The sequence below is a fragment of the Cucurbita pepo genome, chromosome 10 (assembly GCF_057944985.1).
Source record: "Cucurbita pepo subsp. pepo isolate OVF chromosome 10, ASM5794498v1, whole genome shotgun sequence".
NCBI lineage: Eukaryota > Viridiplantae > Streptophyta > Magnoliopsida > Cucurbitales > Cucurbitaceae > Cucurbita > Cucurbita pepo.
The window spans coordinates 9797490-9815892 of NC_141807.1; the positions used below are offsets into that span (position 1 = coordinate 9797490).

Genomic DNA, 18403 nt, shown 5'->3' on the forward strand with positions numbered 1-18403 from the left:
TTATAGTATTGTGATAGAAGCTATAAATGACAATAATATAAATTGGTCAGATATTGCAATTGTGAAGAAGTTTCGTCATATGCATCAGACGCTACCGTCATCCTATAAGCTCTTATCTTTTGAGGAATTCATCAAATTCCCTCTTCACAAGTAGCAGTATAACTACTAGATTGCTTTCTATACTTACAATAAGTCCTCTCTCTATATGTGCTTGTGGGACATTACTCTCTTTTATCTATAAAAATGGCATAGCCATAATGATATAATAATCATTATATAAGTATCTTTCCTTTCTCTATATGTGCTTGTGGGACATTACTCTCTTTTATCTATAAAAATGGCATAGCCATAATGATATAATAATCCTTATATAAGTATCTTTTCTTTTTCTCTCATACCCACGGATACATAACATGTTAAATTAACTCATACTTAAAAAAATAATTTCTCTTTTGGAGATGCGGGGTATCGATCCCCGTACCTCTCGCATGCTAAGCGAGCGCTCTACCATCTGAGCTACATCCCCACAATTTTTGCATCACAAAATCCTAAATTTCCCATCATCAATAATAGTGAAAATGAAGAAATATTGCTACCCAACATGTCATGAATAAGGAAAAATTAAAAAGAAATAATATATTTAATAATAGTTAGTCTTATTTTTTGGAGGTGCGGGGTATCGATCCCCGTACCGCTCGCATGCAAAGCGAGCACTCAACAATCTGAACTACATCCCCATGATTTTTACATCATAAACCCTAAATGTCCCATCATCAATAATAGTGAAAATAAAAAAAATATCAAAATATTATTAACAAATAGTTTGGTTTGGTGATGCCGGGGCATCCATAAGTGTGAAAATGAAAAAATATAATAACAAATTAAATACTTTCTTTTGGAGATGCGGGTTATCAATCCCTGTACAACTCGCATGCAAAGCGAGCGCTCTACCATCTAAGCTACATCTCCACAATTTTTACGTCACAAAACCCCAAACGTCTCGTCATGAATAATAGTGAGAATGAAAAATATCGCTACTCATTATGTCATAAACAAGGAAATATTGAATAGAAATAAAATAGTAATAACGAATAGTTTCTTTTGGAGATGCGAGGTATCGATCCCCGTATCTCTCGCATGCTACAATCCCACGATTTTACATCAAAAAACTCTAAACTTCCCGTCATCAATGATATTGAAATGAAAAACTATCCCCGCTCATTATGTCATTAATAAGGAAAAATTTAAATTAATAAGGAAAAATTTAAAAGAACTAATATATTTAGTAATCGTTTCCTTTGTTGATGCATGGTATTGATCCCAATACTTCTCACATGGGATGCAAACGCTCTACATCTAAGCTATATCTTCAAGATTCTTGCGTCACAAAATCCTAAACATCTCGTCATCAATAATAGTGAAAATAAAAAAATAACGCTATTCATTATGTCATAAATAAGAAAAAATTGAATAGAAATAAAATAGTAATAACGAATAGTTTCTTTAGGAGATATGGGGTATCGATCCGATCCCCGTACCTCTTGCATGCTAAGCAAGCAATCTACCATCTAAGCTACATTCCCACAATACTTATATCAAAAAACCCTAAATGTCCCGTCATGAATTCTAGTGAAAATGAAAAAATATCTCTCCACTAATTATGTCATAAATAAGGAAAGGTTGAATAGAAGTAAAATATTAATAACAAATAGTTTCTTTTGAAAATGCGGGATATCCCTTTACCTCAAACATGCTAAATCTCTAACATATAGCTCTACCATCTAAGCTACATCCCCACAATTCTTACATCATAAGACCCTAAATTACCCATCATCAATAATAGTGAAAATGAAGAAAATATAGAGATGCAAGGTATTGATCCCCATACCTCTCGCATGCAAAGCGAGTGCTTTACCATCTAAGCTATATCCCCACAATTATTATGTTACAAAGTCCTAAACATCTCGACATCAGTAATAGTGAAAAATGAAAAACTAACCCAGCTCATTATGTCCTAAATAAGAAAAAATTGAAAAGAAATAATATATTTAGTAATCGATTCAATTGAGATGCAAGGTATTGAAGGTATTGATCCCCGTACTTTCCACATGGGAAATTAACACTCTACCATTTGAACTACATCCCTACGATTCTTACATCAGAAAACCCTAAACGTCCCTTCATCAATAATTGTGAAAATGAAAAAGTATCTCTGCATATTATGTCATAAATAAGAAAATATTGAATAGAAATAAAATATTAATAATAAATAGTTTCTTTTGGAGATGCGAGGTATTGATCCTCGTACCTCTCATATGCTAAGTCGTACCTCTCTTATGCTAAGCGAAGCTACATCCCCACAATTCTTGCATCACAAAACCCTAAATTTTTCATCATCAATAATAGTGAAAATGAAGAAATATCGCTACTCAACCTGTCATGAATAAGGAAAAATTGAAAAGAAATAATTTTCAATAATATATTTAATAATAGATAGTTTTATTTTGGAGATACGTGTGGTATCTATCCCCGTACCACTCGCATGCAAAGCAAGCGGTCTACCATTTAAGCTACATCCCCACGATTCTCACGTCACAAAATCCTAAACGTCTCGTCATCAATAATAGTGACATGAAAAACCATCCCTGCTCATTATGTCGTAAATAAGAAAAAATTGAAAAGAAATAATATATTTAGTGATCGATTCATTTGGAGATGCAAGATATTGATCTCCGTACTTTCCACATCAGAAGCGAGCGCTCTACCATCTGAGCTACATCTCCACGATTCTTAAATTAAAAAATCATAAACCTCCCATCATCAGTAATTGTGAAAATGAAAAATATCTCCGCTCATTATTTCATAGAGTAATTCTCGTTGCACAGGGCGAGACCTCTAATCCATGAAATTTTTGTACTAGAAATGAAGAAACTGGAGATGGTCCCCAAACATCTGTATGGACCATTTCCAATTGCACTTTCTTTGGTTCCCTGGCAGCGTCAACCAGATTAACCCTACGGCGTGACAATCCTTGAGCTTCCACTCCTCCGTGGTCATGGTATCAGCTTCACACCCAAAATGGGTTCCTGAATATCTTTTTCGTACAGATAATCTTCAATCTGCATCTTCTAGAAACTGATATCGAATCCATCAAACTTTTCAATTTTAGTCTTTTAACTTTCCATCTTCACAGATCGTGGTGAATCTCTCCTCGCTCTGATACCAGTTATTAGAATCACACAACAACGCACACACTTGATCTAAATGAACACAAAGAACATGATAGAGAAAATGTAAGAAGAAATATTGACTAATGATTTTGTATTAATGACTTCTGTTATGCAAAGAGGGGATATGGAGAATGAGAAATGTACATTTAGGAAGCACTGACTAATGGGTATACATATGATTTCAGTTTATTATATATAGCTTCACTATATGTAACCGCCTACTATATATAATTATTTAGTATATATATCTCTATCAAATTTTTACTATAAATAGTCAGCCTTCATATCCAACATTCTAGAGCCCAAATAATTAGGGATTGACATCCTCCTAGAACACAAAGTCATTTACATGCCCCTAGCAAAATGCCTAGTAGTAATGTAATCTAACCCAAGGATCATTCAGACAAACATCCATCAACCAAGCGGGGTGAAAATGATGACGATAGTACAGTTGAGAAAGAATCTTAGCCATGATGAATCTACACTTGCTGCCATTGTTGTATTTGAAAAGGGGGAGCTTAAGTGTGCCAACCTCAACAAAAACTTTATTGCCACTACATGAACACCACGACCCAAAACAAGAAGGTCAGATATTGGGTTTTAACCCCACCAAGAGAGATAAATCACAAGATTAGTTTTATGTCCCCTACCACAAATAGATGTCATGCGGCTGAGCCTGAGCTAGTTGAATTCTACAAATAGCAAAATGGCATGTTCACAGTCGGGTTTATTTGACCTCTAAAGGCTCTTGTCACTAATCACTCAAATGCTTGGCAAAGACACCAAGTCAACACCACGACTGAAGAAGGGAGACAAAATAAACCACTAAAGCAACACATGTTCACCCAAAAATAACATCCAGACGGATGAAGAGAAGGGTCGACCACGATAATTTCAAAGCAACTTTGAGTTCAAAGCAACAAGAACCAAAGACTGCTTTGAAATTATCGTGGTCGACCCTTCTCTTCATCCGTCAGTGACTTGAAACGTTATTATTCTGACCAAGAAAACATCAAGTAACAGCAGGTGGTATGACGTCATGCAAAGAAGAAATTGTTTCAAGCGAAGAAAGTAGGAAAGACACCAACAGAGAAGACTTGAAGAGTTAACAAACCGATAAGTGATTTTCAATAGCTCCTAGTAGGTTGGAAAAGACTCCTCAATACTAAGATCATCTAGAAGCGCGTCGCGAGACCTAAAGTCAGCCTCATTCTACAACGTTGAGTTTATGAAGAGCCGGTTGAGAGAGATATTGACAAATTGTGTAAGGACAGATGTCGCGGTCATGATTGGCCGAGACATGTTTCCTGTGGCTGCATGTTAGATGTCTCAGCTATTCTTGTAAACGATTTGTGGTTCATGGTGGCATGCTCATTCCAAACATGTTTTACTTGGTTTCATCTTAGATAGGTCTTTATTATTATTGTTTTGCCAATACGGGGTGTATAATTAGTTCTCAAAATCATATCTACACCCATCAGGACTAAAATGTCCCAAAATGTACTATAGGAGAACGTGACCAGTTGTTGTTTCTTCACTTTTAGCTTATAACATTGCTTTATTTGAAATTGTTTTTAACGTATTTCCTCGCTCAAGTTTTCTAAAATATTTCTTCTAAACGTGATTCGAGCATACACTGCTATTGTTCGTTTAGTCTAAATTTTGCATGGTTGACTTGTTCATTGGATTAGAACAAATGTCACATAATCATTGTCTCACTACTGCAAGTCTCACTACTGCAAGAGTGCGATTGTGACACTTGTCTTCCGTTCAGTTGTGGGCCGCATCTTCTGACTAGTTACGTGAGTTTGGCCTGGAGCATACGTGTAGGTTGAAAAAGAAATGGTTGGATGTGGACTGTAAATAAGGGTTGGGCCACGGAAGGTTTATTTTTTTTACCACATATGGACTTTGGGCTAATGAGTCTTAAATTTGGGTTCGTTTGAAAATTTTTTGTTCGTTTTTTAGTTCAAACGAACCCAAATTAAACCTACTAGTTTCTTCTTTCTTGCACGACTCACTCCTATTCTCTATTCTGCCTCTTTTTGCTCTCTGAAACTTCTTTAAAGGCTATTGTTCACCGATTATTTGGGAGCATCTTCCTTAAAAGAATTGTGACCACAGATGACCTATGTAGAAAATTTGTACCCCCTTTTCTAAAACCTTTAGCGGACAACATACCCAAAACAGATGCGCTGACTAGACTGCGCTACACCTCGTCTCAACCCCCCCTCCCCTCGGAGCATATGGATCCACCCAATCGATGAACACTTAAACCAAACTCGCTCATCCTTTTTGGCACAGGGACTCGAGAACCAATCCGAGTAATCAACAGTGGGGAGACCCCTTAAAGCAACAAGCGAGAATGGCTAGGTTGATAGCAGGGTTAAATAAAAGGCAAGTATTAAAAGACGTATCGCATAACCATCCCTGTAAGCAGCTTCATTCTTTCTTGATCTATGAACCGACTTTATGAAAAAAATCAGTCTTTCGGCTGAAAGTGTGACTGTTGGGTATGGATAAGCAGGACCTCTTGGTTCAGGGGAAACCGAAGATGTTGGGTAAGAAAGCTAAGCAGACAAGTACAGGACGGACAAAATGCACATACAAATTGATTGACATGATCCCTCTCCCTCTCTCTTTGGCTAGTTGGCTAGTTGCACGATAAGCGGGAAAGCATACCACGTAGGGAAAGAAAGGCTGCTCGATCTCCTTTAAGGCCAACTCTCAACAACGAGCTCACCAGGTAATGCTATAAGTTCAATAGAAGTCCAAGGTTTCGTCTACTACAGACCAGAAAGCTCTTAGAGGAGCTAACATGAAATGAGAAATACATTCGATTACGGCAACTAATAGATAGCGAACTTTTTGGTAGAAACTGAATGATCCCTTGGCTCGGGCAAGGAAAAGGTAGTCGTACTCCTACCTTTTCCGTCGGACGATAGGAAAGTTTGAGCTGAAAGATTGAATCACACCTGATTAGAAAGGCGGGCTTAGCAGGTTTCTCCAAACGTATAAATAAAAAGAGGAAGCAACCGGTTCTAAAGAGGATACCGATACGCATACATTCTCGCATGGAATAACCTAGCTGAACCGGATCAAGGGTTCTAACCTAGTCCGACGGACCTTCTTTGGCTGGCCCCCGCCCCTTGTAACAAGGTCAATGCGTACGTGCTTTTTTCTTTCTTTTAGAGAGATAGCTTACCAGCTCTTTCGGCTCATAGCAGCAGTATGAAAAGCAGAATTCTCATCTTGAGTCGAGTCCACATTGCCATACGAATTGACATCGGCCAAACCAAGAGCTCCTATTTTTTCTTTAATGAAAGCGGATCTAACAGTTTCGATAAAACCAACATCTTTTAAAGACGGAGTCGCTCTGCCTTGATCACCGTGGACATATGCAGCTCCCGCTTTACCTTTGCCTACCGTGAATAGGAAAGTTCCCTCACGATAGGCTCTCCCAGCTCCCGAACGTCTTTCTATCAATCGAGAGAGGTATAGAATAGTACACAAACCAACAAGACAAGAATAGACTCATAAGATGGGCGGTTAGGGAAGCGATTTCATTTGTGTTATCCGCCAAGAAAATGATCAAGGAATTCTCTATACACGGTTGAGAGATGACCATATTGTTGCACATCCTAAATAAAGTACCGTAGGCAAGCGAAGCTAATGAAATCGTGTAGAACTCAGATCCACTTTCTCTTCGATTCGTAAACTTCAATTATAATTTCAATTGAGGATGTCAATGACAAAAAAGTGCAGGAGGCTAGAAGGTTTGTAGTGGAAGAAAATAACAAGAGTCATGGACATCGTTTCGTTTACAAGTTGTATCATGTGTCTTATTCATGGTTACTTAAATCTCGTTGAATTGGTGCGCCTTTCACATCAGAGACATTTGTGCCTTAAACCGAGCTCTTTGCAATAGCGAACTTATTAAAAACTCTTTGCTTGCTGCAACATTTGCTTGACAGAATTGGACCAAAGGACGATATGGACGACGGATCATGAAGTGTGACGTCGGATCTTTGTGCATACCATATTCATTAACTATAACATGGCAAGAAATTGTTTATGTTTTGACTGGGCTTGCCATATTTTGTTGTTCTTATATATCTTTAGTTACCTGTGATTAAAGCAAAGAAGTATAGACATGGTTTCCAACCAACCTTTCCTTTATAGTTAGTTCGACGAATGGGTTTTTGTTATCATTTTATCGTTAACCCTTCCGCTCGATTTTGTATTATGATATCATACAGGGAATGAGAAGCGACCTTACTTGGACAAAATTATATACCGTTTGATAATTATTGTTGATAACAAAGATAAATTGAATTATAAGCATTTTAAGTTCAAAAGTAAGAAATTACTTGTACACTTTTACTTATAATCTTCATATTCTTTATATAGCGATAAGGAAGGGAGGGATAGAAAAGATACTCATAATATCATTATGACTATGCCATATTTCATTAATAAAAGAGAGTAATACATCCACAAACACACACATATATTTCGAGAGAGAGAGAGAGGGCTTATTATAAGTAGAGATAGCATTCTAGTAGTTGTATTGCTACTTGTGGACAAGGAACTCAAGAACTTCTTTAAAAGATGAGAGCTTATGAGTAGGTGGCGATGGATATATCACATGCACAAAAAGAAAGTTCTGCAGCTTTGTAATAAAAGACCATGGAATATCATCGTTATTTATAACTTCTATCAAAATAATATAAATTCTGCGAGGACGACGTTCTCTAGTCATACCAACCAGACCGTTCACCACACGCTTGTAGATGAAACGATGTCCAATATTCTCGTTATTCTTTTCAACTACGAACCTTCCTGCATTCTGCACTACTAGGATATTGACATCCTTAATTGGTACTAAAGCATCTAAAGGCAACCCTTCCACACGGCTCATTCTAACACCTTTGGTAAATAGTTCCAAGAGACATTGTTAGGCCGATTTTGTTCATGAATACTTAAGAATTTGATATTTATAGTTGTAGTTGAACGCTACTTAAATTGATGAAGTGAAATCTTACATTAGAGTCTAATAAAGCGTTTGTCCATTAGAATAGGTTGGAATTAAATTCTTTATAGTTCGAGATAATAGTTGTATTCTTTAAGTCATTGAGACTAGTGTTACTAGTACTTGTTAGTATATTTGAGTATAAATATTAAAATGATTAGTCATTAAATATTGTTTGAATTAAAGTGTTTATAATTCAAATGATCTTCATAACCTAATTCATAAAAAAATAAATAAAATAATTAGGAAGCATTTATGCCCTAGATCAAAATAAGATGCATAAAAAGAACTTGTGGTAATTACTTTATTCATAGACCTTTAATCTTAAAATTAACTTAAAATATTGCAATATTGTGATTCAATCGCCTATTATGAAATTAGACCCGAACTAAAAAAATAATATTTTTAAAGGAGGGAAAAGTTCATAAGCCAACCAATATATGTATTCAAAGATGAAGAATTCACAACAACAATCACAAACAATATTAATTAGCATTTTGTCTTTTGGTTTGTCACATTTTCAAACATGAACAAACCTCAATTTCGAGTCGGTGAGTATTATGGATCATAATCGACAGTACTTTGCACGTAGCTTTGAGCATTCACAAAAGGTCGAAAGTTGAATTTCTTTAGAATGGTAACCAAATAATCGATGATTATTGTTGAATTTCCAAAAAATACACCACAAATTTCATTTATAGATATAAATGGAACCATTGATATAAAACCCTGATTATATAATTGCATCTTCACTAACAAACCCACCTGGGAGTGATCATCTTCACCAAAGGCTGCAAATTAAGAAACCTTTCACAATTACTCAAAAGTGAACTTTTAAGACAAATGAAGCTATATTTGAGCAAGAAACATCATGTTACATTTGTCTGGGATACCACGGAGCTACCAATGCAAGCAATCACTACCACCCGAAGTTTTTTTGATATTGTAGTTGGATCTATGAGACTCATCCCTCAGATGTGAAAGAGTAATTATATCCAACATTCTTACTTGTATGCCTCTTACAGTACTCTCAACAAATGGATCGCTTGATCTATTCTACTCTACTTTACTTCCTCTTGATAACGGTGTGGTATTGACATAACTCATATTGCTGATAATCATCACTTACATCAAAAACAAGAGTATAGCGGTCGACTATCGTCAAGGACCCATTCACCATTTTCATTCCTACCGACGGAAAAGTTTTATTACATTCATTTCTTTCTCCTTTCTAACTTCTTCATTCTCACATTAAACTTTTTTCTATTTAAAAAAAAAAATTAAACGTGAAAAGAGAGAAAGAAGAAGAAGAACAAAGAAAACCCTTAATTTTGAAAGCTTATCAAATACTCTTTGACCGATGTAAAGAAAGCTTGAGAATAATTTATTCTCACGTCCCTCTTTGACACTTGTTGGATATATATCCGTCCTTCACATGTCGTATCATAATCATATCATATCGTAAAAACTTCGTGGTTATATCTTTCCCTAATTTATCATAGCCTTAACGTCCTTAGACATATCATAGTTGTGTCGTTACCTGAACGTACCTTAGTCATAACTTTACAGGAACGTATCGTAACGCTATCGTTCTATCAATCTATCATAATCCTCCCTTTCTACCCATAACCTAATCGTATTGTTTTATGAATTCATCGTAACCATATCGTTTTTATCAATCTGTCATACCCATAGCACTTCGATACGAAACCAAACCATAACGTTTCATGAACATGTCTTACTTCTATCGTTACATTACGTTTAGTGAATCCTTTTCGTATTTTATCTCAAATATACCATTGAACACATGGTACCGTAAGTATTATCATACAATTCACATATTATAACATATCATAAGCATATCGATTCACAAATATTTCACACATATCAATATATATGACACTTGCAAAACTACGGGCACAGTCAACATCAAATATAACCATACGGATCGTAAGGCCACCTACCTGATTAGCTTAGGCTAGTGTCCCCAATTTATCCTTAAGAAAGTTTGATTTGTCCTTTGTATTAAAGTCAACCTATATGAACATGACATCAATTTCAATCATTTCTCTAAATTGTATGATGCTCTAGTGTTAGATTTCATGGGAATATTGCATGAGTAAAGTCTTGAAATGTCTATATATCAAAACTGTTTAACACTTTCCAAATGAGTGTTAGATTTCATGGGAATTGTATGATGCTCTACTAAATAATTGGTTATGAGAGGATATGAGATATAACTTAAGGTTAAATCTCTTTCCGTATGAGAATAACTCATTCTCATGTCCATCTTTACTACCGTGTACTAAATTAAGGATTTTATTTCTCTTTGGTCATAGCCTTCCTTAAAGCACAAATTTGAAGTGGTAGTCAATTATAATATTTGACGTGCTAGTTTTCAAACTACTTTAAATGGGGGTAAAGAAAGCATGAGAATAACTTAGTGTCACTAATCTGACACGTGTTGGGCATGTACTAAATACATGTTAATACAATGGATACATTACAAATTTATAATCCATCCTATCAGACACTTGACTTTGAATATATTTTGAGAGTGAAACGTACATTAACCTTTTTTTTTTAAGTATACAAATATATAAACTTATTTATATGAATTTATTTCTAATATAAAATTGATAAATTTTTTGAAATAATTCTTTTTAATTAATGTATCATTGTCACATCGGTGTCCTAGTTTTTTAAGAATGACATGTTACTGTTAGGAACAGAAAAAGAAAACCGGAAAGATAAAAAGAATTGGAGAAATCTCTCATCCAATTCAACTATGACTAAATCAAATCTAATTCAAATAACTAGATCAAATCTAATCCAAATAACTCAATCAAATCTAATCGTCGCTGTTGCCCAGCTTCACTGAATCTCTGAAACTTCCATCAAAATCTGCAAAATATTCCTTCTTCCCACACATATGATTGCTACATCCCGAGTCAAGGAACCACATATCTTCTATATTGGCCTTATTCATATTCACGTAAGCCATCAGTGACATCTCTTCTTGACTCTCTGCATAGTTTGTCTCCTTCTGCTTGCTTTGACATTTCCATTGAAAATGTCCTAGCTTGTGACAGTTATAACACTCCACTGTGGCCTTGTTGAAGGTTTGTCTGCCTCGTCTGGTATTGCTTTGACATTCCCATTGAAAATGTCCTAGCTTGTGACAGTTATAGCACTCCACTATGGCCTTCTTGAAGGTTTGTCTACCTCGTCCCCTTCCTCTGCCTCTAAAGCTTCCACAACCTTGACTCCTTCCTCTAGCAGACTGCACAAGTGGACTCTCCATCGACATACTTTTATTATGACACACGTAGAAGATTGCTGCTTCTAGTTTTAACTAGTTTAGGGCATGGGTCTGATACCAAAATGTTAGGAACAGAAAAAGAAAACTGGAAAGAGCATGGCTCTGATACCAAAATGTTAGTAACAGAAAAAGAAAACTCGAAAGATCAGAAGAACTGGAAGAAATCTCTCATCCAATTGAAGAATGACTAAATCAAATCTAATTCAAATAACTAGATCAAATCTAATCCAAATAACTCAATCAAATCTAATCCTAACAGTTACCATATCTATTTAGTATCATATTTATGTCTCGTATCTATATCTCATTTTTATTTTTGTGACTCTGAGATATTTTTCTTTTATAAATAGATATCTTCACGAAAATCAGTTTAATTTATGTTGAGATGGAGAATAAAAATTGACACTTAATAACGTTGATACTTGGGACTTTGATTCCTCTTAGTGTGAAGCTTGCATCTTGCAATTACTTGGGAAGAAGATGTGTTTCACTTAAAATTCACTCCAGAGAAAATCATCAAATACTTGTGTAGAGGATGTGTTTCACTTAAAATTCACTCAAGAGAAAATAATCAAATACTTGGGGAGAGGATAACTTTCAAAAATAATGATTTTTACATGTAAAGGAAACCATAAACAAACCAACCATAAACAAACCATATAATCAAATACTTGGGTAGAGGATAACTTTCAAAAATAATGATTTTTACATGTAAAGCAAACCATAAAATAATAACAAATATTTCTCTTTTTTGGAGATGCAGGGTATCTATTCCTGTACCTCTCCCATGCAAAGCGAGCACTCTACCATCTGAGGTACATCCCAATGATTTTTACATCATAAACCCTAAATATCCCATCATCAATAATAGTGAAAATAAAAAATATCAAAATATTAATAACAAAGAGTTTGGTTTGTTGATGCGGGCATTGATAATTGTGAAAATGAAAAAATATAATAACAAATTAAATACTTTCTTTTGGAGATGGGGTTATCAATCCCTGTACAACTCGCATGCAAAGCGAGCGCTCTACCATCTAAGCTACATCTCCACAATTTTTACGTCACAAAACCCTAAACGTCTCATCATGAATAATAGTGAAAATGAAAAAATATCGCTACTCATTATGTCATAAATAAGGAAATATTGAATAGAAATAAAATAGTAATAACAAATAGTTTCTTTTGGAGATGCGAGGTATCGATTCCCGTATTTCTCGCATGCTACATTCTAACGATTTTACATCAAAAAACTCTAAACTTCCCGTCATCAATGATATTGAAAATGAAAAACTATCCCCGCTCATTATGTCGTAAATAAAGGAAAAAATTAAAAGAACTAATATATTTAGTAATCGTTTCCTTTGTTGATGCATGGTATCGATCCCAATACTACTCACATTTGATGCAAACGCTCTACCATCTAAGCTATATCCTCAAGATTCTTATGTCACAAAATCCTAAACATCTCGTCATCAATAATAGTGAAAATAAAAAAAAATAACGCTATTCATTATGTCATAAATAAGAAAAAATTGAATAGAAATAAAATAGTAATAACGAATAGTTTCTTTTGGAGATATGGGGTTTTGATCCGATCCCCGTACCTCTCGCATGCTAAGCAAGCAATCTACTATCTAAACTACATTCCCACAATACTTATATCAGAAAACCCTAAATGTCCCGTCATCAATTCTAGTGAAAATGAAAAAATATCTCCGCTAATTATGTCATAAATAAGGAAAGGTTGAATAGAAGTAAAATATTAATAACAAATAGTTTCTTTTGGAGATGGGGATATCCCTTTGCCTCTTGCATGCTAAATGAGCTCTACTATCTAAGCTACATCCCCACAATTGTTGCATCATAAAACCCTAAATTTCCCATCATAAGCTACATCCCCACAATTGTTGCATCATAAAACCCTCAAATTCCCATCATCAATAATAGTGAAAATGAAGAAAATCTAGAGATGCAGGGTATCAATCCCCATACCTCTCACATGCAAAGCGAGTGCTCTACCATCTAAGCTATATCCCCACAATTCTTATGTCACAAAGTCCTAAACATCTCGTCATCAATAATAGTGAAAATGAAAAACTATCCCGCCTCATTATGTCCTAAATAAGAAAAAATTGAAAAGAAATAATATATTTAGTAATCGATTCAATTGGAGATGCAAGGTATTGATCCCCGTACTTTCCACATGGGAAATGAACTCTCTACCATTTGAACTACATCCCTACGATTCTTATATCAGAAAACCCTAAACATCCCTTCATCAATAATTGTGAAAATAAAAAAGTATCTCTGCATATTATGTCATAAATAAGGAAATATTGAATAGAAATAAAATATTAATAATAAATAGTTTCTTTTGGAGATGCGAGGTATCAATCCTCGTACCTCTCGTATGCTAAGCCGTACCTCTCGCATGCTAAGCGAAGCTACATCCCCACAATTCTTGCATCACAAAACCGTAAATTTTTCATCATCAATAATAGTGAAAATGAAGAAATATCGCTACTCAACATGTCATGAATAAGGAAAAATTGAAAAGAAATAATTTTTAATAATATATTTAATAATAGATAGTTTTATTTTGGAGATGCGTGGTATCTATCCCCGTACCTCTCGCATGCAAAGCAAGCGGTCTACCATTTGAGCTACATCCCCACGATTCTCACGTCACAAAATCCTAAACGTCTCGTCATCAATAATAGTGATATGAAAAACTATCCCTGCTCATTATGTCGTAAATAAGAAAAAATTGAAAATAAATAATATATTAGTGATCGATTCATTTGGAGATGCAAGGTATCGATCTCCGTACTTTCCACATCGGAAGCGAGCGCTCTACCATCTGAGCTACATCCCCACGATTCTTACATTAAAAAATCCTAAACCTCCCGTCATCAGTAATTGTGAAAATGAAAAATATCTCCGCTCATTATTTCATAAATAAGGAAAGATGTAATAGAAATAAAATATTAATAACATAGTTTACATATGTGTCACTTGTGTTATTTTAATGTATTTATTTACTTGGTAAATGTCTTTCATACTACAATCTCTTGAAGGGGCATTTTGAGAATCGAACTTTCATAGCACTAGGCCAAATGCCCTTGTTATACCACTTGAAACGTATGTATGAAGCCTTAGCCTAATGCCCTTGTTATACCACTTGAAACGTATGTATGAAGCCTTAGGCCTAGGTATTATACCACTTGAAACGTATGTATGAAGCCTTAGGCCTAGGTATTATACCACTTGAAACGTATGTATGAAGCCTTAGCCTAATGCCCTTGTTATACCACTTGAAACGTATGTATGAAGCCTTAGGCCTAGGTATTATACCACTTGAAACGTATGTATGAAGCCTTAGGCCTAGGTATTATACCACTTGAAACGTATGTATGAAGCCTTAGCCTAATGCCCTTGTTATACCACTTGAAACGTATGTATGAAGCCTTAGGCCTAGGTATTATACCACTTGAAACGTATGTATGAAGCCTTAGGCCTAGGTATTATACCACTTGAAACGTATGTATGAAGCCTTAGGCCTAGGTATTAAGGTCGTATTGTATTGCAGGAAACACCTGAAGGTAGAATTTGTCTTGGAGAATAAAGCCTTGGGATGAGATGTTAAGAAAGACTATGAGTATTAAGAGCATGATGGTAAGTGTAAAATGTCGAATATGAAGTTAGGTTGATTTCAAATATGAAGTTCTTAGATAAGAAAAGATTTAGACATAGGGGCATTTCAAGAATTGGTTGATTTCAAATATGAAGTTCTTAGATAAGAAAAGATTTAGACATAGGGGCATTTCAAGAATTGAACTCAAAACCTCTTGCACCCCAAGTGAGAATCATACCACTAAACCAAATGCCCTTTCTTGTATACTAATTATTTTTAGCTTCTACTAAAATATATTTTTCTAACGAAAAGTTGAATAGTTATAATACACAAAGGTTATCAAATAAACCAACAACCCAACAAAAGAACACAAAGTCATGTACATGCCCCTAGAAAAATGCCTAGTAGTAATGGAGTCTAACCCAACGATCATTCAAACAAACATCCATCAACCAAGAGGGGTGAAAATGATGACGATAGTATAGTTGAGAAAGAATCTTAGCCATGATGAATCTACACTTGCTGCCATTGTTGTATTTGAAAAGGGGGAGCTCAAGTGTTCCATCCTCAACAAAAACTTTATTGCCACTACATGAACACCACGACCCAAAACAAGAAGGTCAGATATTGGGTTTAACCCCACCAAGAGAGATAAATCACAAGATTAGTTTTATGTCGCCTACAAGAAATAGATGTCATGCGGCTCAGCCTGAGCTAGTTGAATTCTACAAATAGCAACATGGCATGGTCACAGTCGGGTTTATTTGACCTGCAAAGGCTCTTGTCAGTGATCACTCAAATGCTTGGCAAAGCCACCAAGCCAACCCCTCTACTGAAGAAGGGAGACAAAAACAAACCACTAAAGCAACACATGTTCACGCAAAAATACCATCCAGACGAATGTAGAGAAGGGTCTACAACGATAATTTCAAAGCAAATAGAGAGTTATGATAAGTTAAGGTCAGATCAACTTTGAGTTCAAAGCAACAAGAACCAAAGACTGGTGCGAAAATTCTATGGACTAGTCGAAGTTATCCACAAGATTAGGAAGACATCATATAGGATCCAATTGCTCCTATCGACCAAGAAGCTTTTGGAGGAGCTAACATGAAATGAGAAATACATTCGATTACGGCAACTAATAGATAGCGAATTTTTTTGTAGAAACTGAATGATCCCTTGGCTCGGGCAAGAAAAGAAAAAGGAAGTCGTACTCCTACCTTTTCCGTCGGACGATAGGAAAGTTTGAGCTGAAAGATTGAATCACACCTGGTAAGAAAGGCGGGCTTAGCAAGTTTCTCAAAATATATAAACAAAAAGAGGAAGCAACCGGTTCTAAAGAGGTCAACGCGTACGTGCTTTTTCCTTTCGTTTAGCGAGATAGCTTACCAGCTCTTTCGGCTCATAGCAGCAGTATGAAAAGCGAAATCCTCATCCTAAGTCGAGTCGGCATTGCCATACGAATCAACATCGGCCAAACCAAGAGCTACTATTTTTCTTTAACGAAAGCGGATCTAACAGTTTCGATAAAACCAACCTCTTTTAAAGAAGGAGTCGCCCTGCCTTGATCACCGTGGATATATGCAGCTCCCGCTTTACCTTTGCCTACCGTGAAAAGGAAAGTTCCCTCACGATAGGCCCTGCCAGCTCCCGAACGTCTTTCTATCAATCGAGAGAGGTATAGAATAGTACAACAAACCAACAAGACAAGAATTGACTCATAAGATGGGCGGTCAGGGAAACGATTTCATTTGTGTTACCCGCCAAGGAAATGATCAAGGAATTCTCTATACACAGCTGAGAGATGACCGTATTGTTGCACATCCTGAATAAAGTGTCGTAGGCAAGCGAAGCTTTTAAAAATGAAAGCGTGTAGAACTCAGATCCACTTTCTCTTCGATTCGTAAACTTCGGATCTAATCATTCTTTCGTCTCCGGGTGACTGAGAGAGAATTAAGGCCTGGAATGCATCCGATTCGGTCAACAATAAGGTACAAAGAGGATTGATTAAATGGGCTTGAAGTTCCATTGTCACTGTTGACAGCAGAAAGAAAAGGAGACCAACAAGGATTGATTAGGGCAAAAAGGTGAACGTGAGAGCTCAAGAGAAGGGAACTTCCATTGACGAACGGCAACAAACCGGGAGAACTCTCTATTTCCTTATTCTCTTTCCTATTCCATCAATTTTACATGATGAAGATGCGGATTCCTCTGTTTAATTCAGTTTGTATGGAGCGCTAAACTTAATAGGGGAGGCGAGAAAGTTTTATATAGTTTAAGTATGTTGATGGTATGATTTTAGTTTATTAAAGAGTTGTTGTTAATAGCCCTAAGCAATGCTCCTAACGTTCTATTAACCACCTTAGTTTGCTCGTTAATCTGAAGATGACATGTAGTTGAAAACAATAATTTGTTACCCAATTTATGACTTAATATTCTTATAAATAATAGCCCTAAGCAATGCTCCTAATATTTTGTTACCCAATTTATGACTTAATATTCCAAAAGTGACTTAAAAATTTAACATCCCTATCTTTTTTTTTTTTTTTTTGTGTGCAGCAAACATTGGCAACATTGACTACAAAACTTCTAAACATCGTGCTTCATGGCAAAGGTCATATGGATCGTGATGAGCATTTTCTCCCATATCTTGGTTTCGCTAACTAAAGTTTTCCAATAACTCCCAAACTTCATTACCTTATATAACCTCTTGGGATATGGATTCATATAACATTTCATAAAATAAGATCTACCGATGAATTTCATAGCATTTGAAGGTCATCTAGGTCATGAACCGAAGGTAAATTACCTTAGGGGTACTATGGTCATTTTACACTGTTTCTAGGTTTACCTACTTATCATTATCCAATGACCACCAAATTTCATATCTGGCCTCAACATACTATAATATACTCAGTATTAAAATTTGATAGGCAGCGGAGCTCATATAGTGGGTTATTTTAACGTTACTTAAATCTCAAGCTATTTGATTGGTTCAGGGTCTTAACTCACGGTTCTTTGGGTTTTTCTTTCATATATCCTTAATTCATACTTGGTTTAGGGTTCATATGAAAATCCAAGCGATTTCTACAAGTATTTCTTAACAAAAAATCCAAGGTGGCTACTTGCCTCGTCGTCGACGTTTGGGACGTCCATTCTTGACCTTCCAGTATCTAAATTAC

General features: G+C 35.6%; 1 non-coding gene across 1 annotated transcript; it reads right to left on the minus strand.

Annotated features, from left to right (window-relative positions):
• Positions 1-453: 453 nt before the first annotated feature.
• On the minus strand, positions 454-526 carry TRNAA-AGC (transfer RNA alanine (anticodon AGC)). Its single transcript has one exon. It is a non-coding gene; the product is annotated as a tRNA-Ala (tRNA).
• Positions 527-18403: the final 17877 nt, after the last annotated feature.